The sequence below is a fragment of the Artibeus jamaicensis genome, unplaced genomic scaffold (genome assembly GCF_021234435.1).
Source record: "Artibeus jamaicensis isolate MK-2021 breed Jamaican fruit bat unplaced genomic scaffold, CSHL_Jam_final contig_465, whole genome shotgun sequence".
NCBI classification, from domain to species: domain Eukaryota; kingdom Metazoa; phylum Chordata; class Mammalia; order Chiroptera; family Phyllostomidae; genus Artibeus; species Artibeus jamaicensis.
In genome coordinates this window covers 27,326,681-27,342,046 of record NW_026521843.1, presented here as the reverse complement: position 1 = coordinate 27,342,046, position 15,366 = coordinate 27,326,681, and the positions used below count along the sequence as shown (strand labels likewise).

At 40.0% G+C, this 15,366-nt stretch overlaps 1 protein-coding gene across 2 annotated transcripts in view; it reads right to left on the bottom strand.

Moving 5' to 3' along the window:
* The window catches only part of CAMKMT (calmodulin-lysine N-methyltransferase), a 337,237-nt gene that overhangs the window by 161,432 nt on the left and 160,439 nt on the right, over positions 1–15,366 (bottom strand). The window lies entirely within an intron of this gene.

The window sequence follows — 15,366 nt, the reverse complement described above, 5'->3', positions numbered from 1 at the left end:
AAGGGTACTGTAGCTTTTAATCTTGTAATTCATATTTTTAAAGATTAAACTCACTAAATGTAAAAATATATATATATGTGCTCATTTTTTTTACAGAAACATACTGCTTAACAGAGTCAAGGACTTAAGAGGTCTGTACCAGTCAGTCATTCATTATTGTAATGTTCTTATTGACAGACTAGTACAGATTTGGTTTTCAAATCCTTCTAACTCTTGCTGTCACTTTGAATGCCTTCTTTTTTTAAGCAATAATTATACAGACCATGACTCACAACCTTAAGTCATCTTCTCATTACAAACCTAACATCACACCCAATTACCTCATTTGCCTTGCAGAACTAGGACGGTGTTTCAGTCCTTTGCTAGAGGCCAGTGTTATTCTAGAGAGCCTTGCTACAGGTAGAAGATCAGGGAAGAAAAATCCTCAGCTTTATGACTCAGCCAGGAGTTTTTCCCACCTCTTCACTTAAAAATACCGCAGTGATACATTACAATCTGCCATCTGAAGCTGAAGATCACAGATCTACACTCAAAGAAGAGTTTTCCTAGGTGACAGTGTAACATTCATGAAGTAGCAGCATAATTATGTGACAGCAAAATTTAAAATATCATGTTCACTGTCAGCATGAATACATCAAATTAATACAGTATTATTTCCATATGAAATTAGTAGCCCCATTATTATGTAATGGCATTTTCTTTAATAAATGGTCTCATAAATGTTAAGTACTTTATATTATTGTATAGCCTTCTTAACAATGTTAATTTACTTTCAAGCATTACTCATATGCTGAATTTATATAAAGCTATAATAAAAAATGAGGCATTCAGAAAGTTTCAGGACTGCCCTGACTGGCCTGGCTCAGTGAGTGGGGCGTTATACTGCAAACCGGAAGTCACTGGTGCAATGGGGACCTGCCTGGGTTGTGGGCCAGGTCCCCAGTTAGGAGCGTGTTGAGAGGCCACTGATGGGTGTTTTTCTCACACATTGATGTTTCTCTCCCTTACTTTCTCCTTCCCTTACCCTCTCTCTAGAAATAAAATTTTTTTTAAATGTCTCACTAGTTGCATCATTACAACTCCTTGGTGTTAAAAAGAATGGCATGTCCCTGGTACAACCAGCATCTAAGTGATCTGTCCGCTACTGGGAATCGTTTTACCAGAGTGCTTACAGAAAATATTTCATATTTGAATACACCGTTGAAGAAAGGGTGTTAATAAGTGCCCCAAGAAAGGAAATCTTTTAGAAATAAACTCCTTGAAAACAGGTCCAGTATTGAACACCAGCGTTCTTTCCATAGGAACTGAATGAATGGATATTCTCTGCAATATTCTTGTTTTCATTCTGATGACTATTGAAGATGTGGAGTTGGTTAAGTGTCAATGATTATCTTTTCGAGTTGCATTTTTAAATTGTGCAAGTGAGGTTGTTTCTAAACAAATCAAAAGCACTCGCTAGCTTCAACGGAGCACTTACTATTATCCTTGATTCCCTTCTTTCACTAATCTTACCATGCTACCACTCATACCTGGGTAATCTCACCAACAACAATCTCCTCACCTGTTCCAATGGGTGATGAATAGTACCAATACAAGTCACAAAATCACATAAACTTTGATCGGTGACCACATTCATGCTGGACCTTCATGAAATCCAACAAGCTTTCTATTTTTCTCACCATAAATATCTTTTACCATTCAAATTTGTCTCTGACCCTACATTTTCAGTGAATAACTTCTTCCCAAGTTATTGAAATACAAGAAGCCACTGAGCACCATATCCTATAACTCCTCTCCTTTTTAGTTCAGATTTCCTGTGTCTTCTTTTGCTGCTGCCTATCTCGTCTCTATATCCTTGATCTCATCTGTTCTCATCTACTGGAAGACCTACCCCACCATCTGTACCTTTCTTTTGTTAAGCATCTTCACAGAAATACTCAGATCTCCCAGATTTTGACATAGTAGGTCACCAGGGAGGGGGATGCTTAGTGGGTACTTTAGATTCTTACACATTCTTTACAAGAAGTTGTCAAATAGCCTGGGTGGTGTAGGTCGGTAGATTGAGCACAGGCTTGCAAACCAAAAAGTCACCAGTTTGATTCCTAGTCTAGGGCACACACCTGGGTTGCAGGCCAGGTCCCCAGCAGGGGGCATGTAGGGGTGCATGAGAGGCAACCACACGTTGATGTTTCTCTCCCTCTTGCCTTATCTTCCCCTCTCTCTAAAAATTATTTAAAAAGAGAAGTCAACAAATATTGCTGGAAAAAGAATAATAGAATATTAAGATCTTTATAAGGGTTTCATGCGATGCAAAGCTATATGCAAAAAAAGCAACAAAAGTTACATGGAGTAATCATGGGAATAAATATAACAAATCATCAGGATTTATGTGAAGAAAAACATATGCTATTGAAAATACAAAAGAACCCCTAACTAAATGGGAACATTCAATATTGTAATCATGTCACCTCATTATCAAATTACTCTTTAGGTCAACCAAACCCCAATCAAAATCGTAACTTGTATTGACAATATTTATTTATTCATTCTTTCTTGACAGTCTGGCATTTGGAGGCTTGATCCTGGAAAGACTGTCCTTCCCAGGGTTAGCGAATTCCCAGAGAAGGCAAATGACTCCCCTGCACGAGTATCCTTGGCATACGAACCAACCAACCAAGAACCCACACCCTCAATGGTCCCCCTGCTCTAAATCACCCCAGGGCCAGTTGCTGGACAACTAGGGACCTTTATAGTCCAGAGCCACCCCTACAACAGAACACTTACTATTATTATTATAACAATAATTATTAAAATTATTCAAACTATCTAATACTAAGCTTACTGAACATACCTACCCTGGCTCCCCCACTCCTTTCCATGAAAAGCCCAATAAAGGCTCTGAGCCATACTCTCCCCTCTCCCCTTTTGCCTCCCATCTGATCCTGGTGCTTCCTTATGCGGCCTTGCATGGCATGCTCTGCTTCCTGTTTCTAGAAATCCGTGAGTGTAAGTTTCTTCCTTCATGACAATCCTTCCCGTATCTGTATATCTTATCATACATGATTAAAACAAACCCCGGGTACAGTTTAATACACAATTTATTTATATTTCTTTAGTCGCCAACAAGATTCAAATGTTCATCTGGAATAATAAATAAATGAGTCAAAAAATTTTAATAGAAGAATAATGAGAGAGGGAACTGCTTGATCAGAAATCAAAACATAACTATAACCCTGGCTGGGTAACTCAGTTGGTTAGAGAATTATCCTGATATGCCAAGTTTGTGAGTTCAATCTCTGGGGTATATACAAAAAGCATCCCAAGAATGCATGAAGTATTTATTTATTATTAAGCCTTAGAAACAAGAGAATATACAATATTGATGCGTATAGATATTAATTTTTAAAATTATGATGCCTAGTACTAACCATGAAAAGAGCGAAGTAGATTTATAGTAGGAAAGTGTTTGTTTCATTTGCATAGACCTGTATCTATGTGTGCTTACTGAATGTAATTAATACACTATTAAAACATGACCTCAAATATTATCCCAATGGAACAAATTCTTTTGTCCCTCAAGCTTTAAGGAAATCCCTCCTGTTTTACCTCACCTCTACACATTCTTCATTTTTCCCTCTGAAAAAACAAAAAAACAAAAAAAACCAAACTTCTAAAGTCCACATCTTTTTATATTAATTTATCAAGCTACCTTTTTATTCAGATCTATCTCTTCGGTAAAAAGAACTTACTTTAAAACATCAGCTCTGGTTCCCCCAACACAAAGGAAAATTGCACTGAACAGTTTTGGTTTTGATCCTAAAGTCTCTTTCAACTTTGCCAACATGCTCTGAATTTAAGCACTCAAAAACTTCAGATTATTTATCTTTTCGCACCAAATATTTTTATTTTTATTTTGTATCAGTCCATGCCTGTCTAAAATAACAATAACACTAAAGTACTATAGGCTGTCTTTAGAAGATAAAATGTGCAAGGCTCTGATATCCTATCAATCTCTAATGACTTATCAAAACATGCCCCCCCAATTTGAGCTCCTCTAACCTAAGTAGAACCACATTATACAGTAGCACTGATTGTTTTCCAAATAGCCTGTGGCCTGTTTTTTTTTTTTTTTGTCTACTTTTAAGCTTTTAAAAAGTGTAATTATTTGCACCAAACTATCTAAAAAATTAGGCAATTTTGGTCAAGTTTGAAGAAATAGAAGCACATAAAAAGAGCTGTCAGCATTAGCAGTTCCCATCATAGATGGCTCCTGCTGTGGTTATTACCAAAAATGATAAACATTTACTTAGTTCTGACTGCACAGAGCGACTGTCTACCCCCATCTAAATAAATAGATACAAGGAGACTCATAATAATATTTTGTTAAATTCCTGGAATGCCGTTGTTTGAAAGAAGATGATAAATCTATTGCTCTAACAGATTTAGCATTGCCACAGGGATTTCATCATAATTCAGTCATAAATTAATTGCACAGTAGATTTATTCATCTATCATTCTCCCATAACAAGTCTGATCATGATTGCTTTGTATGTCTCCATTTGGCACACTGGGGTTTTATTCATTTAACGGGATTATTTATTAATCAGGCATTTATTGAATAAGGTTTAAAGAAACTCAATGGGCCTGATGCATTAGATCTATCATTAGGATTATTTTTATTTCAGGTATTCCTTTAAATGGGTCTCATTGTACTTGGGGAAAATATTACTCATAAGATGGATATTTTCCCTTAAATACATTTATCCTGGCTTTATGAAATACCTGATACAGGGCTAATCCAGTTAAAAAAGAAAAAATTAACCATGTAGCATCTCTATGAATTTGGTATTTAGAGGAAAAAAAGAATTCTAAATTAATATCCTAGAAAATCCTCTTTGATCCAAATGGCAACTCTAAAAACAAGGTAACCAACACAACCATAAACCAACTATAAAAACTCCTTGCACAAACAAAATCTGCCCGCTGTTATGAAATTCACATTATCAGACTGATATGCCATTTTGCCTTATGCCGGGGAAAAAATGTCATTGCAACAAAGAGCATTTTATTTGAGGACTAAATGAGTAATGCCTGCACTTGAAGCTAATGTGCAGAGGAAATTGAGGAAAGAGGACTGGCAATGACTGAGGACCAAGATTCCCTGGACAGCTACACTCCTTGAAAATTGTCACCCACACCTATCATGCCAGCCGCTACATCCACAAAGAAAGGGAGATGGAGAACAGAGGAAGAGATGGAATGAGAAATAAGCGAGGTGGGGAAAATCATGGAATTTGAGAGCTGGAAGGGATTTTACAGAACCACTGAGGGACAGTAATAATTGTAATACTACGTAAAGTGAATATAAAGTTATTAAACAGAACTCACTTTTAAAATAGAAAAAATAAAATGACTTGAAATCATTTGACATAAATATATTCCATTTGATTACATATGAAAATTTAGTGAAATGACTCCAAGAAAATCCCCATTCCTATAATAAGCTGTAAGAAGCCTATGATATTTGCATCTTGATTTATAGACCTTTGCGACATAGGCAGAAATATTGCCAGTAACTGAACTTAGAACTTGTGGAAATGAAAAACATTTATTTTGAAGCAGTGAGATGGTATTATCACCAGTTATTAATACTTTTCCTATTGAGTTGTCTCCAGGAACAATTGTTCCATGAATAAAAATCATAGGAGAGTGTGATTTTTATTCATGAGGCAGTCTCTCAGAACACCTACTTGGTTTGGGGCTTTCCCTGTCTAGCGTTAATCTAAATAATCAATCCAGTGGCGGAGGTAAGGCGGCCAGAGTGGGCGGTGAAATGCTGAGACTGCCTGAAACACAAGCATTTCAACCACCATCATGACATCTGAGCCAAGACCTGACCACTCCACCTTATAAATACACCTTGAGTGCTTCCACTTCTCTCCCTGCTGTCTCTTCCAGTGCCCTGTCCCTTGTTCCAGTTTTCTGTGCCAGGCTTCTACAGTGGCCTCCCCTGGGGGCCTCTCGGAGCCCGTGCCCCATTCCAGCCCTAGTCATTTGTACACTCTGTAACCAGAGGGTTCTTTACAAAGTGCCAGGCTATGTGTGTCATTCCCCAGCTCTGCACCTTCAATGCATGCCTGATGCTTTCAGGGAAAGGCCAAAACCCCTGCCATGGCCCATGAGGCTCTGCAAAGTCTGGTTCTTTCTCCTTCCTCTCCTGTTTTGCTCACCTGCTCCAGCCAGGCTGGCCTTTTCATTTCTTGGATACCACGTTCCTTGCTACCTCAGAGACTTTGCATATGCTTTTCCCACTATCTAGAACACTGCGCCCCACCTTTTTTGCCCCTAACTCCAGTGCAGCCTTTATATTTATGCTTAACTATCACTCCTCAGGAATGCATTCCTTGACTGCCCCAGCCCCACCATGGCAAAGTTAGACCTCCTTATTATAAGCTCCAACAACAACCACTACCAGTGCCAAGTAAACAATTAACCTCTCCAGGACTTGCTTGCACTCCACGAGGACAGGAATGGCATTTTGTCTGAGCAGTTTCCTTTGCACTAAGTAGGCAGTCAATAAACACCTGGATGGCTAACTCTAGGTCCACAGAGGGCAGTGACCATCGACTTTGAAACCAGCTTCTAGGGCTATGCTGTTGAAGAAACAGTTAATGCCTGGTCTGGCTCCCAAATGGTGGATTCTGCCCAGAGCTGTACGACCAGGGTTGTGCCAGGATGGCAGGCATAACTATGAAGAGGCCTAACATGAAAAAGTCTCTCCTTCTATCTTCTTTCCATTTTCATCGCTCCCATGCCTGCCTCTGTCTAACAGCAACTTTCCCTTCCAGAAAACAAGCTGAGACCTAAACTCAGCTTCCACCAAAAGAGACCCCACTTTCATCAGGACGCTTGCTCAGATGCTGTTACTCAAAACTGTGTGGACTGTATACTTCCCCAGATTTTACAACGAAGATTTATGTGAGAGAGAAAGAAGCAAGATGTTTTAAGACCCTCTTGAGTGAACTTAATTTTTCCATTACAGTTGCTAGCTGTTGGTCTGTGCAGTGCTTAGGGCAGAAACATGAGTATCTCTGCTCAGCAAACTTCAAGTCCAAGTAGAGGGTACTCATAGCTCTGTGGTCCCGTGGAGGGCATTTTAACATGCCACTGATGGATGGTTGTTTGCATACGTCACATAAACCTGACAGAAGGGCTGAATAAACATTAATTAGGACAATCTCAGAGTTCTTTGGATACCCAGGCTTGAGCCAGTACTACTAAAAGGGCTGCATGGAAACTTCTGTTCCTCCTTACGTCAGACCAGTGATTCCATACGGAGAATACTCTTTGCAACCCTCCATGGGAATCTATCGGTCAACTGGCAGCACACAAGCAGAAGTTACTTCTGGAATACTGGTCCCTATGGTAGCTGTCCTTCTCCTCCAAGCTTCTGCCTTTGGCCATACACTGGCACTTTGGTTCTGCTTTCTGCTACCCCTAGATGTTTAACTTAGAATCTCTCCCTGAGAAATATTTACAGATCAAAGTCCAACTTTGAAATACACATTTACTAATCCATGTCATAAGCATAAGAGACAGTGTCAACTGAGTTGTTTTAACATGTATGTTTTCTGTTTATCTTACATTTTTTAATTAAAAGCATCCTCAAACTAATTATTCTTACACAACTCCTCAAACTGCATCTACTCACAAATGTCAAGTGGAGTTCTCAGGCTGCCAGTCAGAAGGCCTAAATTTGTTTCGATTCTGCCACAACTTCTTTATGGCTGATTTTTTTTCAAGTGACGTTAACATCACATTTCATTGCCGTGGAGAAGACGGCTGCTTGATCCTTCCACCATCAACTAGAAGCTCCCACAGTGGCCCTGCAGTCCATAGGCCTTTAAGACTGCGCCTGTGTGAGCCAAACAATAGCTCACATAGGATCTAGCAGCCAGACTGAAAAGAAAATCCCACACATCTGCCCCAAAGGACTAATTGAACTTAGCAATTTGTTCTTTTTCATAAAAAAATACTTGTAGTACCTTTTTTGTAATACAACAATAAGCCACCGTGTGGATTTCTGCAGAATCCTGGATCAAAGCCAGAGCAACAATAGCTCTTTTTCTTTAGGAGTAAGACCCACATGTCAAAATTTATCTAGAAACTCAATTTGGCTTGCTGCTTCATAATGCTAGGAGAATAACTACAACATTATACTACTGTTCATTATGTCCAGGAGGACCCCAGGTTATTGTGATTCATGCCAGGGCCATACAGCAGCCTCTGCCCTGGCTACTGCTGTGTGGAGATGTGCCAGTCTGGTAATGGCTACGAGTGGATCATAATAGTATCCTCGGGTTGTGCAAATGTTTAATTGACAGGAAATATTCAACAGCCAGTAGAGATAACTTCTAATCTTCCATTCCTTTTTAGCTCCGTCTAATATACTCAACAGATTTACCGGTGACAGGCTCCCGTGGACACACCCACACGCAAACATGTGCTGTCATCTGGCAAAACCACGCAGTATGGCAAACCACCTCTGTGTGAACAGATCTGAAGAGCAATGCCGATTTTCAAGAATTCAACCTTCCTGTTCATAGTTAGGCTAAATTCCTGAATTCTCAGGTTTGCAAGAAGAAAGAAAGAAGATGACAAAGGTTATATGAGGTTGTTTGGAAGAAGAAGATAAACAAGAATGTTACAGGACCAGTGTGCAGGGTACGCAGTGTGCCGGTGATAACGAAGGGTGACAGGAAGAAGGTAGGACATATCAATTCCTTTTTTGCTCTGATTTCATTTTCTCTCTGGGAAGGGTAAGACAGGAATCAAAAAGAAAGACTCAAAGCCCATCTGAGGTGGAAGATAAGAAAACAGCATGAAGTCACTTCAGGTGGATTCAAGTTTGCAAACGTAGACCAACGACATTCCAGGGTATTGAAAGAGTGTGAGGGTGAGTGTGCAGAATCAAAATTAGCAATTTCAAGGGCGATGCCAGGGGAATGGATATGAGTATAGGCTTTGTTCAGATTTTTTTTAAGGTAAAAGATTAGGTAAAATTATAACCCCAAAAAGTATAATGATAACACCTCCCCACAAATTACATATTATTAAACAAAAGTATGCCAAATTCATCCCATATACTTTTTTCCCTTTGGACAAAACAACCAGGCCATCACTAGAAGAATGCCACAGAGTATCTCTTGATTTCAAGACAGAATTTAACTAAGACCCAGGAAGATCCTTACAGGCAAGATTAAGAACAATCATCCGAGTTAGTCAATGGATATCAACATGCCTTAGCAGAAACTCCCAGAATGGGGTGTTTAGATCTAATCTATTTGAAAATTGTATCGGCAACTTGGAAAAAGGTTTAAAAAGCCAACTGTTTGGTTACCTTTCCAATAGCCAGAGCAGGAAGGTTAGTTAATAATCTGGATCACGAAAAGAAATTTGAATTGATTTTGATTGGCATAAAAATATTTAAAATCAGTATTATTCAAATTGAAATGAAATTTGGCAGGTAGAAAGATAAAAAAGTTTATTTATCTTATAATAAACTACAAATCAAGTGCCGTGTACAGATTTGAGAAGACCCAGATGGCTAACATTTCAAAAGAAAAAGGTGACTTCCAATAGCCACAAAGTGCTTTACCATGAATAGTTATGTGACTCTAATTCAGTCAGTGACTTCGGACACTGTGCCGAGCTCTCTCACCCACCCCCTACTTAGGTATCAGGAAGTGGACAGAAGGTTCAGATGCACAGATATGACAGTCTACTGTGCTGGACCCTGGGCAAGACACACCTCTTGAATGGATGACAGATTTGGTAGAAAAGAGTGTAAAAATTCTGAAAATCATGTTAAAAAAATAAGTGGTTGTGCAAAATAGAAATTCTTAGTCTAAAAATATAAAGTCTTAGAAAAGCCACGAGAGTTACCCTTCAATAACCTGAAGGGCTCTCATGAAAATAGGGTGGCATTCTAGAGAGCAGGACAAACGATGAATATTTTAACAGAGAGGTACGTTTTGGCTCATTACGGGGTACACTTCCTCACAGCTGTGACAGTTTAACCTCTTAGTGAAAATGCTCACACGGTTCTCAGAGGAGGGGTTCCTACACTGGGGAAGGATGAAGTAGGTGACTTGTACAGCCCCTTCCAATGCTATTACTCCACGATTCTGTGCAGATTGTGTCCTAATTAAAACAACACCCCCACTGGGTAGCGCTTTTAGTCCAATAGCTGTCAAGTTGGGTGGCTTCAATGGGTCTAAGCCTTGAAAGAATCAACTGCTGTAGACACTGACGATTAATGAGGCTCCCTGAACCTTGTCTATTGAAGATGGACTTTTGTCTTAGAAAACATCCTCTGAGGCTACAAAGTAAGATAAAAGCATTCCCTACACCTTTTCATATATTCAAATTGGCCCATCCCAGAGTCTAAACTTAGCAAGCAACAAGGAAGCTATGCCAGAGCCAAAGAGCTCTTTAAAAAATGCCAAGTCTGCAGTTGACCATCTCAAGGAGATACCCCTCATGTGAGTTTTCCTTTAATGCCAGTCAGGGTCCTGCTCACAGTTATTTTAAATTGACTAACATGCTGAAATAGGGGGACCTAACCTGATATAAAACAGAGCAATAGCTAATCTAATGCTTAAACTTTCTCCTAACCCTTCACATATTAGTTCCCTTAATATATTACTATATATTAATTATAAGGGGAATTTGTCGACCACTTGTAATTTAAAAATAGCAACATGAAATGGAAAAATCTAGAAAACAATAAAAAGTACCCTTAAAAAACAGTCTCTCCACATTAAGTGGTCACCTCCTGGTAACAAGCCAATAGATAATGACCCAGAAATATGGTACAACCATTCTGTTAATTATTTAGAATTTTTTTCCACCAGACTTTCCTAAAGAGATCATTACTATTGTTATCGTTTCCATACTACACAAGGAAGAAGGAAGGGAGGGAGGGAGGGAGGGAGGGAGGACAAGCAGAAGTAAGTTAAATGACTTGTTCGTAGTATCCCAGCAGTTCAGCTCAAGACCAGGAGCAAACGTCCAGGCCATACCACTAACATCCCCCACCTTTGAAAGAGGACTGCCAAACAACCGAAAGGACCGCCCTCCCATGACCCCCAAATCAAGTGCCTTATTAAACACAGGGCAGTATTGTTTCCTACTTGTTTCATGTATAAGTCTTATTTCCTCAAATGAGGGAGTGCACCGGCATTCAAGCTCAGTCCCCCCACCAAAAAACCCAAACCAAAACAGAGAACTTTCCAAATGCTTCCTTCCCTTCCTCCTTCGACAGAGCTACGGGGCCAAAGAGAGGACACAACAACAGTTACTACGTCATTTCTACTGAACGTTTCTGCGACAAATAATACCTGCAAACCACATTCTCATTAACTATGCATGAGTCTTATAACAAGGAAAATAACAAGAAAGGCATTTCCTCGGTGAAAAGAGGCAAAGCAAACCACATAAGCTAGAGCAAACAAGGTGAACTTTGGGATGCCATTGCAGTTGGGGGCGGGGGGAGGCGGGTGGATATTTTCTGTACATTTTCTCCCTGAAATAAAATTACATCCTTCTAACATCTATCTATTTTTAATAGTCTTTTCACTTTGCAATGAAGATGCCACTTACGACACAGACAGCTACAACCCCGCACTCCCCTTTCCGCTGCCCTGAGTCTTGATTTTCCTTTGCAGACAAGCCTGACTTCCTCTCCTCCCATTCACTCTTCAACCCACAGCAATCTGGCTGCCACTCCTTATTACCCCCTGGAAGCCTCTCTGGCCAGAATCAATAATGACCTCTTTGTTGCTAAATTCAATGGACACTTTTCTGTCCTCATCCTACCCAACATCTCTGCAGGATTTGACATGGTTGACCACTCTCACTCTCAAAAGTTTCTCCTGTGTTGGTTTCTATGACAACACCTTCTCCCGGTTTTCCTCCTTTCTGGGCATTCCTTTTCAGTCTGTTTCCTATGTTTTTATGCTACTGTCCACCCTTCGAATTAGTGATCACCAGGAATCTATCCTCAGCTCTATTCTGTTCTTTCTGTGTGCCTCTTCTTAATGTAATCTCACACACGCTCATGAGTTCAACTCGCATGCATTTAAATAGGGCTCCCAAACCTATTTCTCCAGCTGAGACCTCTCTCCTGACCTCTAGACCTTCTGAACAGGCAAAGGCCTATTGGGGCGGTTCTTCTGTCTTACAGACACCACGCACTCAAAATACCCAAAAGGAAACCCACCCTCCTGATTCACCTCTACACCCCTGATTTGTTCTTATCTCCTGGAGTCTCTCCTTAAGCATTACCTGTCTGAGCCAGGAACCTGGGAGGCACATCTGACTTCCCCCTCATCCCTATGCCACACATTCAAACAGTCACCGAATCCTAACAGCTCTTTAATCAAGTCTCTTTCTCCCCACCCCCACTTCCAGTGCTGTTAGTGAAAGGCCTCAGTGATTTTCTATCAGAACTACGTCAATACCCTTTGGCCAGTCTCCCTGTCTCCAGACTAACCCCCTTCTCATTCCACGTAAATATTATAAAAACATGAATCTGAAAAGTGCAAACAATTGCCTAGCTTTTACACTGTATAACATGGCTCCTGCCTGCCTCTCCAGTTCCTTCTCTCATTGCTGCCCCCTTTCTGCTCTTCTTGGCAGTTCCAAGATGATTGTCGCCCACTCCTTTTACACATGCGATCCCCTCTGTTGGAACTATTCTATCTCCCTGGCTCCCACCCCAAGCAAAGCTCATCTCGGCTGGTTAATTCCTACTCATCTGCTCTGTTTTACTTATTTTACACACTGCAATGCTGCACTTCCTATTTGGCAGGCACTGCACTAAGGGTTTTATAAATATTAACTCATTATTTACCCTTGTTTTACGAATGAAAAGAATGAAACACAAAAAGGTCAAGTAGCTTGGTTCAAGGCTACACAGCCAAGAGTGGCGAAGTCAGGGTTCAAACCTAATGGTGATCTGGGTCCAGCCCCCTTTACTCTACTGTCAGAAAGATTTCTGCGCCCTGACAACAGCCAGCGTGGCCCGGGCCTGCTACCGTAAGGCTTAGCTGCTCTCATGGCCATGTCCTCCCCCAAAGTCAGCTACTTGAAGGCAGAAACTATATTTTATTCATCTTTGAATGTCTAATGGCTATCCCAGCAACTGCTGCTTCTGCACAGACACTAGGTATTTGTTCAATGAATGAATGAGGTTGCAAAAAAAGTCATGACAGATAAGCAAACATTTTTAAAAATTAAATAATGTCAATTTCTAAAGATTCTCCATCCTTCCTTGTGTGTAAATCACTTCCTATCAGTGCCTAGAACCTGTTTTTAAAATTCTGTGTCTTACAGAACCTGAATACCCAACCAAACAGTAGAATTAACCAATATGGTATTAGATGAAAGCTACTTTGTAAGAGGAGGTCTTAAACCTTAAACTCATTAAAATATCTTCACTTGGTAACTTATTCTTTTATTTTGGTGTGAAATTATAGTCAGAAATTCTATTGAGCTGTGAGAATAGTTGTGTCATTGATTAGAACAGAGAGAAAAAGGATACAATGGTTGAATATCTTACCATCCAACTCTGGTGGGCCACAGAGAGGAAATACCATCCTCAGAGCGCATTTGGAACTTATAAAACTGGGTCTCGCCCCTGAACAAAAGGATGCCATGTCCTTTTAATGGATCCAATGATATATAACAGAGGTTAAGAATCAACTTGTCTTTTCTCAGCAGAACTTATGTGTGGTTACACCAGAATCACAGCACTTATGTGAGAGAACACAGAATAAGATGAGGAAGGTTCGTGTGCTATTTACACATACCCTTCTGGGTCAACGGTCCAGAGTACCAATAGTGGAATGTTGTACTGGTCAATTACAGGTGCTTGAATGGTGTCTGCTACTTGCTGAAGATATTATAGATTTTCACCAAAATACACTGCTGTGCTGTGAAACTTTAAATCACAACATGTCTGGTGCTTAATTTCTGTGACAAGGCTTACTTTGAACTCTTTACCTAAATAAACATGATTTTACTTCACGCATACTACATGTCAAGGAGAATTCAGCATGTGGACATTGCCCAACAAGTGTTTGCCATGAAGATTTACTAAATTTTCAGGAGTCCAAAAGAGGATTTTGTATTTTAGGCTAGACATCTGAAAGCCTCTGTCCTATCAACCAGAACAAGAACCACAAACCCACTCTCACATACCCGCGGGGACCAGCTCTGTCACCTGGTGTGCCCAGGACAGTTCTGGTTCACACCGTTGTTCTAGCACGATTATTAATAGGTGCCCTTTCACTCTCAAAAGTGTTCCCACCTGTCTGATAAATTACATGGTCATCCTACATGCTGTATGCACAGAAATGGATGTTAAGACATCAAGCAGTCCATACTCAGTACTATCCAGAGGAATAATGAGGAATGAAAAAATCACCCTTGACCATATACATGCAAATAAACCTAAAAATTTATGGCAGATATGACAAATTTCAGCCCAACATTAATACCAATATTACCAACATTGACAATTCATTAATGTTCCTTATACTAGGTAAGGAAAACGTGGACTAAAAAGAAAAATCTCTTACTTTCTTTCCAACTCCCCTATTCCCTTCTTCTAAAACATTTTTCTAAAATGTTTTTATTGCTGTTCAAGCACAGATATCTCCATCTTCACCCCACCACTCCCCCCACCCCAGCCATCTCCACCTCCCCCTCTCAATCCTAACCCCCTTTTGCTTTGTCCTTGTGTCCTTTATACACGTTCCTTAACAGCCCTTCCCCCTCTTTCCCCCCATTGTTCCCTCCCACCTCCCCTAAGGTTACTATCAGTTTGTTCTTAATTTCAATGTCTATGGTTATATTTTGCTTGCTTGTTTGTTTTATTAAGTTTCATACTATGCAGCAGAAAGAAACAAGGAGCTCCTACCCTTTGCAACAGCTTGGATGGAACTGGAGAACATTATGCCGAGTGCAATACACCAGGCAGTGAAAGACAAATACCATGTGATCTCACCTATAAGTGGAACTCTTTCTTCCAAAATTTTTGCAGATTTTTCTAATGGCTATCAGGGGGCAAATGTCCTACCTAAACTATATAAAGTTATTCTGTCCCTAAGGCTGAATAATCACTCAGTGGTTAAGAGGGAGGCTTTGTGATCAAACAGACGGGTTTTCATATCTCAACTGCATCACCAAGACCGTGTAACTTTGGATAAATTATTTAGCTTTTCTGTGCCTGTTTCCTCCTTTGTAAGATGGGAATAATATTAACAAGACAGTCGCGAGAATTAAATAAGAGGATGTAAG